This window comes from Triticum aestivum, chromosome 1D (genome assembly GCF_018294505.1).
Source record: "Triticum aestivum cultivar Chinese Spring chromosome 1D, IWGSC CS RefSeq v2.1, whole genome shotgun sequence".
NCBI lineage: Eukaryota > Viridiplantae > Streptophyta > Magnoliopsida > Poales > Poaceae > Triticum > Triticum aestivum.
This window is the reverse complement of record NC_057796.1, coordinates 204869634-204884762: the sequence shown is the minus strand read 5'-3', so window position 1 is coordinate 204884762 and position 15129 is coordinate 204869634. Positions and strand designations below refer to the sequence as shown.

The following is a 15129-nucleotide window of genomic DNA, read 5'->3' as shown; positions in this document are numbered from 1 at the left end:
AAAATTGGTTTCATTTCTTGTTTATCATGTATGTTCATACTTATTTGCATGATGGAGGATGTATTGATAGATTGCTCTCCTTCGAGATATTATTTGCATCATAGGCTGGATGAGATTCATACTTTATAATTAACTATTGCAATCTTTTAGAGTTGTAGGAGCCGAAGATACATTTTGGAATTTGAACTGCTGCCCTATTATGCACGTTCGAGGTTGTCCTTCTTGTTTGGTAGCACTGTCTCTAATTCAACCCTCTAAAGAGCTCCAAGCTAAACAAGAGCAACTATTCATGATCATTATATCTCTATCATCAACTATTTTTCCCATATTTTTTATGAGGGCTAAGGACTAGGCTCGGAAAACTCAGCTGCTGATGTTTTAATGAATGGAAGATCTAAAAGCCTCTGAAAGATTTTGGTTCTATAGACGTGGAACTTTCTTTATAGAGTGGGGCCTTAGCTTCTAGAGTGAACGACGATGGGGATCAAAATACAATATTAATGAGATTCTTTGTTCACATACGTTGATTTCAGTGTGTTCGGCTGCAATTTGATAGATTCTCTTTGGTATGTTCTTAGAACTATTTTAACTACATTTGTATGCATGCCATTATGTTGCAAGAACTTACCAAATATATGTTTGATGAATTAAATGTGCTCTGCTTGAAAGAAAGTACTGCACATCATTATGTGCGTCATTAAGCTTACCTGAGGACTACTACTGTAGCAGGGATTGTTTTCTTACATTTCATTGCCCAACTTCATATCATAATGATGTGTTATTGATCTTACTTGAGCACTAACATTGTAGCAATGATTGTTTTCTTATGTTGCATTACCCAAATTTATGGATGGATCTCTTCATTCTTGCCAATAAGCTCTTTGGTATAAGCTTTGAAGCCCGAGTTTGAGTCCTCTGTGCCCGAGTTTAGCCCTCCATGACTGTGACCGAGTTCACTTGCTTGGGTTTCCCATACCCGAGTTTGAGTCCTTTGTGCCTGAGTCCTCCATGCTCGAGTTTTAGCCCTCCATGATAAGGTCTGGGCACGAGTTCCCCATGACTTAGTATGGGTACCCTTTCCTCAATTCTAAGTCCTTACGCAAGTCAATTTGAATTTGCATTGCCCGAATTCGGGTTGGCTGGTTCTGATTCCTAGCTACTTGATCTTGAGTTAGCTGTGTCTAATTCCTCAATGTGTAACGGGTGTACTTTTGGTTATAGTTTCTTATAGTTATCTCATATATGGACTAAGTATTCATAGTATCATCTATGCATTGGGTTCTGTGCCAGGCTATTCCTGCTCGTTATTTCGACACCACTTTTGGGAGTATATAATAAAACTACGAAGTCAGTTTAAGCACTTTTAGTATTCTTTGTAAATACTTTCTGCATGTGGGACTTTAGACTGTTATCATATATACTATCATGCCGTAAACCAAACTCGTACTTAGCGAACAATTCATAAAAACTATTTCATATAATTTGCTTAACTTCTCAGACACATTTGGTTTTTGCATCAATGGCGCAATGGATCATCTAGTAATAGAGAGTGAAGTGATAGGAACCCACAACTTCCAAGACAAGAGGCAAAATGTCGGGAATAGAGAGTGAACTGATATGGATCTATATGCAGATTAAAAGAGGAACCACTCATCATATGGAAGAAACTTGGGCGATCTGGAGTTGACTTAATTCTAGATAGTTTGCTCCAGTATCTGCCCATGGTAACTGAATCTTACAGCTAGTTTTTGCTGAAAAATGAACACGGTTTTCTCAAAACATGAATTTGTTTGGCCTATCACAACATGGCCCCATTAATTCGGTGTTGTAATAATTTAATCATGTAAGTTTTCAACAACATTGCATCAATGGCTACCATGAATCGTATAGACTTGGCTTGTCTTCTTCCTTTGTCCATACTCTTATTCTTCATTATTTAGACAAATCATTAATACATAGAATCTATTGCACAGAAGGGTGGCAACCACCCGGTCCACCATAGTAGACATGTGCCCCATCACTATTGTGATGAAATGAATCAACCGTGTAGCATGGTGGTTTTGTAGAATAAGCAAAGCTCTTATCGAAGTTCAAATCAACAAGTTTGTAACTGCTATCTACTATTTTAACATCCCAAGCATAGGCGGCCTTTCCATTCCCATCAGCTGCGAAATGTCCACTTCCCATCTGCGGTGGGTCTTGATGAATTGTTGGTCCATTAACAAGTCCACCAAATTCTACTATATTCGCCTTGACTCTTAGTTTTGTAAAATATAAATTTGGCCAATATCCTATGGATTTTGTGTCATAGAATAGCCACCAGTGCTTCTTCTTCGGATCCTAACAAGAGCCAAGTGAATTCAAATAGACATATATTAAAAAACAGTGAATTGTCTCTAGTATTAAGAATATATTAATAGTTTGCATTATGCGTAAAATAATAGCCAACTTTTCTTTGACCTCATTTTCTTTGGCTTTATTGATAACTCTGGCAACATGTCTCTTGTTTTCAAATAAGAACCTAACACATGGTTTTTAACGGTGATTGCTAAAGAAATTATATACATTGTGCATTATATATGGTAGCATTATTTTTGTCTTGCGCATAAAATAATTTATTAACCGATTCTTTAACTTGCAATGTATGATTGTAAAAAATATTGGATGAAAATGAAACAATTTATAGAATATGTATAACAAGCTTAAATTGGCAACCCATCAAATAATGAAATTATCTAGGTGCAAAAGTTTATTCCATAGTTATCAACATACCAAAACAACCAATATAGATTATATCCTAAAAAATTAGTATTGAAATAGGGTCGTTTGGAGGATGATTGACAGTTGCTTTGGAAGTTGAGAAAATGAGAAATTTGAATGCTTATATAGTTGATGTGGAAATTAGAATTTGAATATAAGTTTGGTTGCTAAAATCATTTTTTTATTGAGAGTAACTAATGCTGCATTTTTAAGTACTTAGAAATACCTGGAAAAGCATAAGTTGTAAATCCACTTGCTTTCCATTGTAGGTAGAAACCGGAGATATTCTTGCCCCAACTCCAATGTGAGGTACTGTTTGCACAAAACCTTGGCAATGAAAATCCATGCAAGACTTTTGGTTGTTCCCCAGCTGTCCATTTGAAAATAATGTTCAAAATGTATTATGTTATTTTTCTCATATACTTATCATAGATATTAATTTAGTTACAAGTAATATTATGAGTTACCCTTTAATAAGACCTTAATACATACCCAAATCATATGGAACCTAGCAAAGCTGTCTCCAAAAGTCTGTGATACCTAAAAAGTAATCCAATAAAAATAATATTAGTGCCTTTATATGATTGATGTATGTCTAGACTCACCATTATATCTTTCTAATAATACGTAATGTAGAATGAGAACAATTAACTTACAGTTAGTTTGCAAATGAAGATTCTTGTTAAAAAAACTAATGTGAGGCAATATCATACATATATTGGTAAACCTATTTTTGTATGCGGATATAAGAAAATAGGTACTGAGGGTAATGTTAAGCTTAATATCTAGGGACCATATACTATGAACTCCATCCATGTCTCATCAAATTTTAAACAATTTAAATCCTACTTTTATTGTCCATGATGAATTAGTATTATCTTAACTCAGGTGCCTCTTGCACTATAGTACACTACACTAATTGTAGATGTGACTTCTCTCACCTTTGCTATGATTCAGACGGATATTAGAAACTAAGTTTATATTATGTCATTATTTCGAGATAACCTATGTTTTTAAGGGTTGAATAAAATATATTTATTAATGTGTATTAAATCTTGAAATTGGTATAACAATATCAACATACAATATTTCAAAATGTATAGTTATGTAGTTGATTAGTTTTGTTGCTATATATGTCCCCCGTGGTTTATTGAAGGATTTGATATGTATGTAACATGCGTATTCATATAGTAGATATATTTCCAATGCAATAGGAACCCACATGAAAAAAATGAGGTACATGAAATTGACCATAATAAATATAGAAGTACCAACATAAAAATATAATATAGTACATATATATTGTTATATATAAAGTACATGAAATTGTCCATAATAAATATGTAAGTAACAATATGAAAAATGCTATAAGCAGTCACGTTTTCCATTTTGTTTCATCATGCATACCATTGAACCAACTGCAATGGCCTCAAGAGGACCATCCTCACCATGCATTAGAGTAAGTACTTGTGAACTAAAATCTCCATGTTCTTTCACTTGTGGCTCATAAATGTTAAGTGTTACTCGTGCGCCATATATATCACCATCGGTCTTGATCCCAGCTATCTACATATGATGGCATAATTATAAGAACTTTATCAAACCTCTTTATGAATAAGATCTACGGAATACATTTCGTCCTGCCACATGGTAAATGAATCAATTATGCATCATCAATAAGACTTAATTTAGTGGGAATATCTAATTGTTCAAGCCTTTATGTGGACGTAATAAGTTATGCATGCAATAGTATTACTATTAATGTAATTGAAGTAATATAAAAATATTAAAAATTATTATTCCAGGTTAGAAAGAATACCTCGCCTCCAGCAGCAAGAGAATTATTGCTCCACAGGGGAATGTGTCCAACTTTATTAGTTTTTTGTAATATTGGTACCGTACCTACTGGGCATGCAACCATAGGCAACTATGACTCCGTTGTGTTAGCTGAAGATGATGATTTCATGTGGAAACCTTTTGGATAAGAGCTTGGTTTCATCTGCGGCAAGGAAATATACAAATGTCAAAATCAAGAAAATCCAATATAGCACATTTCTATAATACTCCCTTAATATTTTTACATCTAACTTTGACCATTGATTTTACCAACAAAATGCGAGTTATATGCCATAAAGACATGGGATGCAAATTTGAAAGAACTTTTGGATAATATATTTTTTATAACATACATCCCACATTTTCTTGGCCAAAATTATAACTCGAAGTTTGACTAAAAAGGAAGTGGATTTGTATATAAAAATTTGGGGATATGTCACATTTTGGGATAAAATTTCTTTGCGGTAACTTCACTCGACATGTAATATGATTTTCTATGATTCTACCATAAGAAAAGAAGAAGATGGTTGAAAGGACATAATAAAAAATTATAAAGGCTATCAAAATAGAAATAATTTCATTAAAAAGTATGGAGGATAGATATACCTGTAGCGAATGGTTCTTTAGTAGCGGATGATGAAGAGTTGGTTGTTGATCAATGTCAACACAATCAAAGAGTTCACCAAATTTTGTCTGATTTGAAATTTTAGTTAATTGCTTCATGTTGAAAGGATTGTTCTCAAAATAAGGGAAGTAAGAAATTATTAGGTGAACATACCGAAACGGTCCTTTTGACATGTTTCTTAATGATCTCCTGAAAGTCTTCTTCTTCACTCGTTTGGTGTGTGTTCACCTTTACTCCCAGAGCTAGAGTAAGGTAAGCAACAAGAATAGTTGCTACAATTTGTGGTAGTACTTTCATTGTGGAAATCAAGAATTTCCAGTATATCATATAGATCTATGCACCCTCTTTTATAGACACATATGCGGTTGTCTTCCTCACATCCTCAGACCCATTCCTGATATCTTTTTCTTGTGGTGATGACACATGGATATCAACATATATCTTAAAGATTTTTTTGTAGTGGGCATATCAAAAAGTTATTGTTAAAATATCTTCAATAATTGTATAGTCAATAATAATGTGTGATTTTGTATATCTATAAATCATGTTTTATCGATATATATATATATATATATATATATATATATATATATATATATGATCATTAGTGTCTTCCTCGTATTCTGTGGGTACTCAACACGTGTATGTGACTCATTGCATTTGAGGTGCATTCAAACGTATGACACGTAGACGCAGTAGTCTAGGTGTCAAAATTTAAAGAATTGCATATTTTGAGAATCTAAGTCACATCCATTCTAGCCATCTTTTCTCACATGGTCGTGACACATCAATATGAAAATATATCTTAAAGATTTTGCATTAGTGGGTGTATCAAAATATTATTGTTTCCATATGTCCGTTGATTGTATATTTAATATTAACATGTGAATTTATTTCATATGTGGTCATGACACATGGATATCAAAATATATCTTAAATATTTTTGTGTTAGTGATCATATAAATATTTATTGTTTACATATCTTCATTCATTGTATAGTCAATAATAATGTGTGACTTTATTTCATTTAGTTGCACAATACATCTAGTTGTGAAATCTAATAGAGATAAAAGTGATGCTCCTTGCTTTCTAGATGCTAAGGATTCACTTTATTATTATTCAAAAATAAGAATGCATTTAATATGCTATAAAAAACATTAGTCGAAATCCAAGGTAAATTACTCTTCCAATGACAATCCACATCGATTCAAGCATGCATACTAGTATAGCTGGTTGATGGCTATATCATGCTTCTATGTCATCTCAAACCAGCATTTATAATGAATTGTTCAACTAGGTTGGCAATCACATAGTCCTTTTTAGACATTCTCTCTTTATATTTCCTCCATATTTATTATGTTTTATCTTCTGGCACATATAGAGGTAGTCTATTGCATGAGAGCCAACTCCCCTCAAATTTTCCTTCTCTATCCTCCACGTACCATAAGTGACACACAAAAGGGATATTGATTTCTAATATACGCTTCTATTCTTGTAGGCCTTGTTGGGCCTCTAAGCGTAGAGGATTCTAAGAGAACAACAAATTCCCCCTAGTGGATGCCCTAAGGTTCATCAATTTGTAAGAGATGTAGCACTAGTGTAGAATGAGGCTAAGGAGACACATCTATCACAAACCCTTGAAACAAACTGTGTGTGATGCAGGCATCGCAGATAGTAGAAAAAAAACCGTGCGCCTGCAAACAAAATGTGTGCGATGGCACATCCACTAGGAATGATTTTGAATGCAAATTAGTGTGATAAGGGGCACATAGTACGGTATAACATTGTGATCAACTGTCATAATGCAAACAATTGAGAATTTCTAATCGTGTGCGTTTATTGGCCAACCAATTGAATATATCAGTAGTATGCGATGATTGAAAGCATCACACAAATTGTGTAATATCTGATGGTAACTAATGTGCGGTAACTTGTGCTAGCGCATACGATTGTGCGGTAAGAATTGTGTGCTCTATAGGGCACATAATTGATTTAAAGGAATTGTGTACGATATTGATAATTGTGGCTCACGATTTTGTCATCTAGGTGAGGTGCGATGTGACTTGCTATGTCTAAAGAACAACATCCTCTACTGTTCAGAACAACAACTTATACTTAGAATATCATTGCATAATCAAACTAAACATCCATTACATAAGTAACTAAACATCATAGTGCATATCTTCTTGCATAATTACCTAAACTATAGACATTAAATTATGGATAGTGATGAGCTACCCATCCTCGCCGGAGGAGGAGCAGTAGTTGAGATACACTTAGTCGGAGCTCTCCATCGTCGGTGCTTCCTTGAGCCCGATGGTCTTGATGTTGAAATATTCCCTAGCACCTTGCAAAATCATTTCTTGGAAGGAGGGATCGACATCCTTGTCAGCATAGATCAACTCCTTGATAATCTCATAAGATCGCAATGCCTCCTTGGTGGCATCCACGACAACTTTGACGTGTGCGACAGTGGCCATGTGAAAGTGAAACTAATCCCCGGGTGGTTTTGGTAATTCATAACAACATATATCTCATTGAACTAATGCCCGTTTGAGATAAGTATTTTAGGATGTTCAATGATTGGCATGGCATGAACTAGAGATGTGGACCCCTCAAAATGTTAAGGACAAGGATTTGCAAAATCTCAAGACTCGAAATTTTTGTTTGAGTGATCCAAGATCACATTGAGTCCATGGGAAAGCCAATACTATTAATTAGAAGGGGATGAGGTGTTGCTTAATGATCTTGTTGCTCAAGTGCTTAGTGATATTGCTTCAAACCCTCAACCACTTTCTCTATCCAAATATGTCCAAAACCTAAATTCCAACTCGGCCCACCGATATTTCCTACCCGGAGACACCGAGTTCATCTGGACTTAGCCACTGCCAAAACCCTAACAATTTGCATCCACCGATATGGATCTCGGTCCCACCGAGATGACTTTGCCAGCTCTCTGTTGCTTGTTGCAATTATTTTGGTCTCACCGAAAATTGCAATCGGTCCCACCGAGATGGCTTGACCGATTCTCTGTTGCTTATTGGTTCACTTCGGTCCCACCGAGATGATGCAATCGGCGCCACCGAGTTGAGGTTTGCCCTAAGCCCTTGCACATTGGTCCATCTGAGTTGTTCCAGTCGGTCCCACTGAGATTCCTAACGTTCATATTTTTACATAGATCGGTGCCACCGAGTTTTCTGATCGGTGCCACCGAGATGGGTCAAAAGTGTGTAACGGTTGGATTTTGTGTGGAGGCTATATATACCCCTCCACCCCTTCTTCCTTAAAGGGGAGAGCCATCAGAACGTGCCTACACTTCCACCATTCATTTTTAGAGAGAGAACCACCTACTCATGTGTTGAGATCAAGAGATTCCAATCCTACCATTTGAACCTTGATTTCTAGCCTTTCCCAAGTTGCTTTCCACTCAAATCCTTCTTCCACCATAGCCAAATCTGTGAGAGAGAGTTGAGTGTTGGGAGACTATCACTTGTAGCGCAAGAGCAAGGAGTTCATCATGAACAAACCATCTATTACCTTTTGGAGAGTGGTGTCTCCTAGATTGCTTAGGTGTCGCTTGGGAGCCTCCGACGTGATGTGGAGTTGAACCAAGAAGTTTGTAAGGGAAAGGAGATCTCCTACATCATGAAGATCTACCCAAGTGAGGCAAGTCCTTCGTGGGCGACGGCCATGATGGGATAGACAAGGTTGCTTCTTCATGGACCCTTCGTGGGTGGAGCCCTCCATGGACTTGCGCAGCCGTTACCCTTCGTGGGTTGAAGTCTCCATCAACATGGGTGTACGATAGCACCACCTATCGGAACAACATAGAAAATCTTCGTGTTCCCCATTGTGCTTGCTGTAGGCGTTCTGGGAAGGGGGGTACCCAGACTTGCCTGCCTGCGGCCCACAGAGTGGCTCCATCAACAGCCTGATACAACCCAGCTTTAACGACAACAACTCAAGACCCTTGCGAGGGGCCAAGCCTCGCAAGGCGGACGACACCAAGACCTCCACGAGGAGCGGCCTCCTCAGGCTGGCTCTTGAGGAGCGGAGATTTCTATGCAAGCCTCACCTCGCGAGGTACGGATGACGTGAGCCATGACGACCAAGGCCAGGCGGGCGCCAGCGGGTGCAGTGTACTAGTTTCCTCTTTTGTGCTAAAAAGGCAAGCGCAGGCGAGGAGTCCCGAGGAATCAGCCAAAGGTTTCCATTCCCATGCAACAAGACCAAGACCGCCTGGATGGCATGACAGACATCATCACTGAGCCCACCACAACGTCACGACCAGAGGCTTTTGCAGGCGAAGACTACTTTTGTCAGGATAGCATGTACTAGTTGTCTCCCTTCGAATTTGGCCGTTGTGGGATTCCTTCCCGCCTCCATTTGGGAAGAGGACCAAGGCCACTATAAATAGGACTTAGCCACCACCATAGAGGGGGGATTGTCCATTCCACCCTCACACTCACCAGCTCAGCCGAGCCCAAGAACACCTCTCCTCCTGAGGCTGTTCGCCACTATACTAGTTCATCCTCAGTTTGCCCCTCAAGGCCAATCCACCACAAAGTAGGAGTAGGGTTTTACATCGCAAGGTGGCCCGAACCTGGGTAAACTGATGTGTCCCATTTCCTTACAGTTTGTCGAGCTAGGCCGACAGATTAGCGAGTAGGCAGACCGGGGAGGACGAGTTCTTTGAACGCACCCCAGAGTTCGAACCTCTCAAGGGTTTGTGGAACCTAAAATCCAACATTTGGCGTGCCAGGTAGGGGTGCATCGGAGCCTCTCTTCCGCCGGTCGACCCGCCACCGCTCCACCGCTTACATGGCTGACGCCCATCGAGCTTGTGCTGAGCGCCGGGCCGCTCTCACTGCCCGCGTCGCTCAGACGGCGCTAGCGGGTGACGGCTGTCCTCGCCGTCCCCCGTCTCCAGCGGTGAACGCCGCCACCGGCCCCGCGGGGCATGAGCAGCAAGCTTCATCGCTGCACCCTTCTGTGCGGCGGGACGGGCGCACCGCCACCCCGTCGCTGACTCCGGTTGGTTCATCGTCTCATGCTCGTCGCGGGCCGGCGAACGTGCAGGCTGTGTTGCTCATGGCGCGCGAGCTCCTGCGCTACCGCCCCGTCGACGACCTCTACGAACACTGGCTGGACCGCATCACCGAGCTCGTCAGCGCCGCCGGGGACTCTCCTGCACTGCCCCGCTCGCTGCCTCACCCGCCGTCTGCCGCGGGTGATGTAGCCCACGGAGCACCTCCTCCACCTCCCCGTCAAGACGTCACCCTCGGGCCAAGGCGCGAGGCCCGACGGCATGACCCGCCGCGCAGGGCGCCAGCGCATGAAGAAGAAAGCTGCCAAGTGGTGCAGCGGCCACAAGAAGATGCTCGTGCACTCCCAGCACCGCCACGTCAAGACCGCGCGCCGCCTGCGGCGGTGGCGCGGAGCGCCAAGATCAGGCTCCACCTCCATGACGGGCTCCCGTGACCACAACGGGTTGGCGTGCCTTCACTCCAGAGCTACGCAGCATCGTCTGGCCGGGGAAGTTCAAGCCCGACCTGCCTCCATGCTACGATGGCACCCCTGACCTGCTGAGTTCCTACAGCTCTCCGAGCTGAGCATCGAGGCAGCCAACGGTGATGAAAAGGTCATGGCGAACTGGTTCCCATGGCCCTCAAGGATGGCACGCACTCGTGGCTCCTGAACCTGCCCGCGGGATCAATCTCTTCCTGGGACGAAATGCGAGAGCGTTTCGTCGCCAACTTCTAGGGAACTCGCGACCGCCCACCGGCTGCGGGTGACCTACGGCGCATCATGCAACAGTCGGGAGAGACCTTGTAGAAGTACATCCAGTGCTTCAACAACGTTCGCCTCAAGATCCCCAAGGTGTCGGATGAAGCCACCATCTCGGCGTTCACTGATGGCGTTCGCGATGTCAAGATGAAGGAGGAGCTCGCCATACACGAGGGCCTGTGCACGGCTCTGGAGATGTTCAACATGGCAACCAACTGTGCAGGAGCTGAGGAAGGTCGCCTCTCCCTCCTAGAGCTCCCAGGGGCTGACCCAAAAGACTAGGAAGCCAAGGCCAAGGACGTGAAGCGCAAGGGACCGGCCATGCTCGCGGCCGAACCAGAGATGAAGCGCGATTGCGACCACCCAGAGTCACCCAAGGGCAGCCGCTCGTTCTGCGTCTTCCACAACGTGTGTAGCCACAACACCAATGATTGCCAGGAGCTCAGGGCCATCCGCGACGGGCGCCCCGGTCGTCGCCCTGAGCGCAATGATCGAGGCTTTGGCCGTGGAGGAGGCCGAAGTGGAGGACGATGGGATAGCCGTGACCCTCGCCACGAGTGGCCTGATCAGCCTCGTGAGGACCGCTGGCAGGGCCAGCCTCACGAGGGCCCCTGGAGGGACCAACCTCGTGAGGACCGCCCTCAGGGCAACGCCGGCCTTCCTCCGCTGCCGCCACCACCAAGAAGGAATGACGACCACCACCAGGACGAGGGGTCTGGGGGCTTCCAGGAGCCTCGTGCCATTGCCTGCATCCTGGGTGGCGCTCAGGCCCCTGCCTCTCATCGCATCTTCAAGTAGTTTGCCCGTGAGGTGAACGCGGCCCTCCCCAAGCTTGAGGCTACGCGTCCGCTCAGGTGGTCCAAGTGCACCATCACCTTCATCTCATCCGGCCAGCTCAAGTGCGCGGCAACTGCCGATGCTCTCCCGATGCTCTGCTCACCTACCATCAACAATGTCCTCGTCACCAAGACTCTCATTGATAGCGGTGCGGGACTCCATGTCCTCTCCATCGAGACGTTCGACTGACTCTAGGTGCCCTATGACCAGCTACAGCCTACCAAGCCTTTCTCATGAGTGACCGACGGCTCCACCATCCCGATAGGGCAGATCCGCCTCCCTGTCACCTTCGGCAAGCGCGACAACTACCACACTGAGCTCATCGACTTCGATGTCACCGACATTCGCCTTCCATACAACACCATCCTTGGGTATCCGGCCCTGGCCAAGTTCATGGCAGTGACTCATCATGGTTACAATGTCCTCAAGATGCCAGGGAGCTGCGGCGTCATCATGGTCGCCTGCGAGGAGAAGGACGCAGTGTGCTCTCTCAAGCGCGCCTACCAGGCTACGAAGGTCGAGAACCCAGACGACGAAGGAACCGTCTACCCTCCTGAGGCTGTCCCCAATAAGAAGAAGAAGCTGCTCCGCCAAGAGCGAGGTGTCCAGCGGCACCACCTCAGGACCTGCGCCTGCCGACGGGGCGCCTCCCTCTCTCGCATAGGAAGGCGCACTCAGCGCCCCTCTCAGACTGGGCTCGGGGGCTCTCCTCTGGAGGGCCTCTGACCTGGCCAACGTCATGAGGGAGGCGCTCGGGCACCACGTGGAGGCATGCTTCGGCGCGTGCTTCCGCCAGGAGGGTACAAGGCGCAAGGTGCCAGGTGCTCAGGAGTTCATCACCAAGGCAATTGAGGAGCTTCAGGAGGCAAGAGCTATGCGAGGCGACCATTGCCCACCCCCCAGCGCGGCTCCTTGTCCCGACGAGGACAGTGAGTTGCGCGTCTGCTTCAAGATCCCAGGGCTCAACAGGTCCGCATCTCAGGAGTGCTTCTGGCCGTCACGCGCTGGCAGGTGCGAGGGCCCCCCCTCACAGCTATGTTTGCATGCCTTTTGGCTCGCTGAACAGGGCCGTCGTGCATCAACATCACATGCGGAGCGTCCTGGCGGCTCAGGAGGCCAGGCACCAGGAGATCCCGACGGAAATGGAGACGGTTCCTCGCGAGCCCCCGGGCCCCCAGAGCCTCCCGAGGTTCAGGACCTGGGTGGCTCATTAGGAGCAACTTTTGTGGCACGCGTCTTCGACTACTCCAACATCTCTTCAACAATGGTGCCAAGTGACATTTTTTGGTTTGTTCAGTTGGGGCGCCCCTCGGGCTGCATTATCCCCAAGCCGCGTGGGTCCGTCCCTGCGGCATGTATCGTTTTGCATCTATCAGAACTAGCTCTACCCTATCCATGAGTTGATTTATGATTATCACCTGCCTGTCTGGTGCTTCGTCACCATGAACGTCGTATGCCCTTGCAAGCCCACCCACGACCGCCTCATGATTAAGGACTGTCACGGCGTCTGTGCTCGGGTCCGTCCCTGCAGCGTTGCTAAACCCAAGTGGCTGAGCTCTGGCTCAGGGGCCAGCTCCCGTACACGTCACCTCCCATGTTCCTTGGTGCCTTGTTCTCGCTTGAGCTAATCAGGGGTGGGTAAGTTAGGGCGCATGACCCGGTGCCTCGCCACCGTGGGAGCCGCGCACTGGTTGTCTTTATTCAGGACTTTCGCATGAGAAGACTGGGCACGGCGTCTGTGGTCGGGTCCGTCCCTGCAGCGTTGACAAACCCAACGGCTGAGCTCTGTCTGGTAGGACGGCCCCGTTCACGTCACCTCCTGGGGTCGTTGGTGTTTGGCCTTCTCATGCCATAACCTCAGGAGATTCACTCGGTGCAGGTTGCCTAACCATCTCGCGGGACTATCACAAGTGTTACGAATCAAATTTAGGCGCAACCCTCCTTGAGGTAGGGCCTCGTGAGTCCCGCGTTGGCTCACGAGTGCCCATACACACCTCCTCTAGCCATGTTGTGCAAGCCACATGTCAGGGCGGGGCTGTACATGCCCCGGGGTCTCCCCTCAGAGGGAGCCCCCACCCATGCACCTGTGGAAGCACCATGCTTTGCGCTGGTAGTCGACACGGTCGACGAGCGGCTATGCCCGTGCAAGAGCGAAAGCGCCATGCTCCGTGCCGGTGATAAACAACTGAGGGTGGCCTCATGGCTGCATTAACCTCAGGGAGCCACCAGGCTCGGTGTCCAGTCTCACCGCGCTGCTTTCCCTCGGGAGGGTAGCGCGAGGGGGCTGGGCACGGGGGCTACGCTCAGGTCATGCTTGGCATACGCCACCTTGCCAGGTCCCTCGGACCTGGTCTTCGCACATCCCTCCTGAGCGAGAGCCCGACGAGGACAGGTATGGTTTTTTTTTGTTTCCAAGTCAAGGGGGATCCCTGGGCATCGCGACCCAGGGGCCTAACTGGTCACGTGGCCCGTCACCCCTTGGTCTCGTCCTGGTGATCCAGATGCCCCAATGGTGGCTGAGGTACGCGCGGGACCGGGCCCTGCCGACGCAGAACGCCAAGACCTACTCTCGCGTCTCCTTCCCGAGAGTTGTTCGTACGTCAAGGGGGACTCCTGGGCATCGCGACTTAGGAGCCTAACTGGCCACGTAGCCCCTCACCCCTTGGTCTCGTCCTGGTGATCCGGACGCCCCAATGGCGGCTGAGGTACGTGCGGGACCGGGCCCTACAGACGCAGAAGGCCAAGACCTACTCTCACGTCTCCTTCCCGAGAGCTGTTCGTACGTCAAGGGGGACTCCTGAGCATCGTGACTCAGAAGCCTAACTGGCCACGTAGCCCCTCACCCCTTGGTCTCGTCCTGGCGATCCGGATGACCCAATGGCGGCTGAGGTATGCGCGGGGCGGGGCCGTGCCGACGCAGAACATTAAAGAAAACGGAAAGGAAATCGCAGAAACCTAGCAAAATTATTACAAAACATACTGTCTCTTAAAAGTACCAAGCACAAGTTCTTACGCCTCCACGAGGCACGACACATGTTGCAGGACTTAAAACAGGAGGGGAGCACCGCCATCGAGCTTCTTCTTCAGCCTTGGACGCCGCCATCGCCCACTTGGGGAGCCCTGTCGTCGGCAATGTCACTGTCGTCCTTGCCGCCGGCCGTGGTCACAGGGTCAACGATGAGGAACTTCCGCAGCAGGGCCTTCACCTGATCCTTCACGGCCTCGGCAGCAATGGTGTAGCGCTCAGGATCCACGGGCTCAAGCAAAGCGCCAAGGTCAAAGCT

The 15129-nt window shown here is 46.0% G+C and overlaps 1 pseudogene; it reads right to left on the bottom strand.

Moving 5' to 3' along the window:
• Positions 1 to 1962: 1962 nt before the first annotated feature.
• Positions 1963 to 5518, bottom strand: LOC123158412 (uncharacterized; annotated as a pseudogene).
• Positions 5519 to 15129: the final 9611 nt, after the last annotated feature.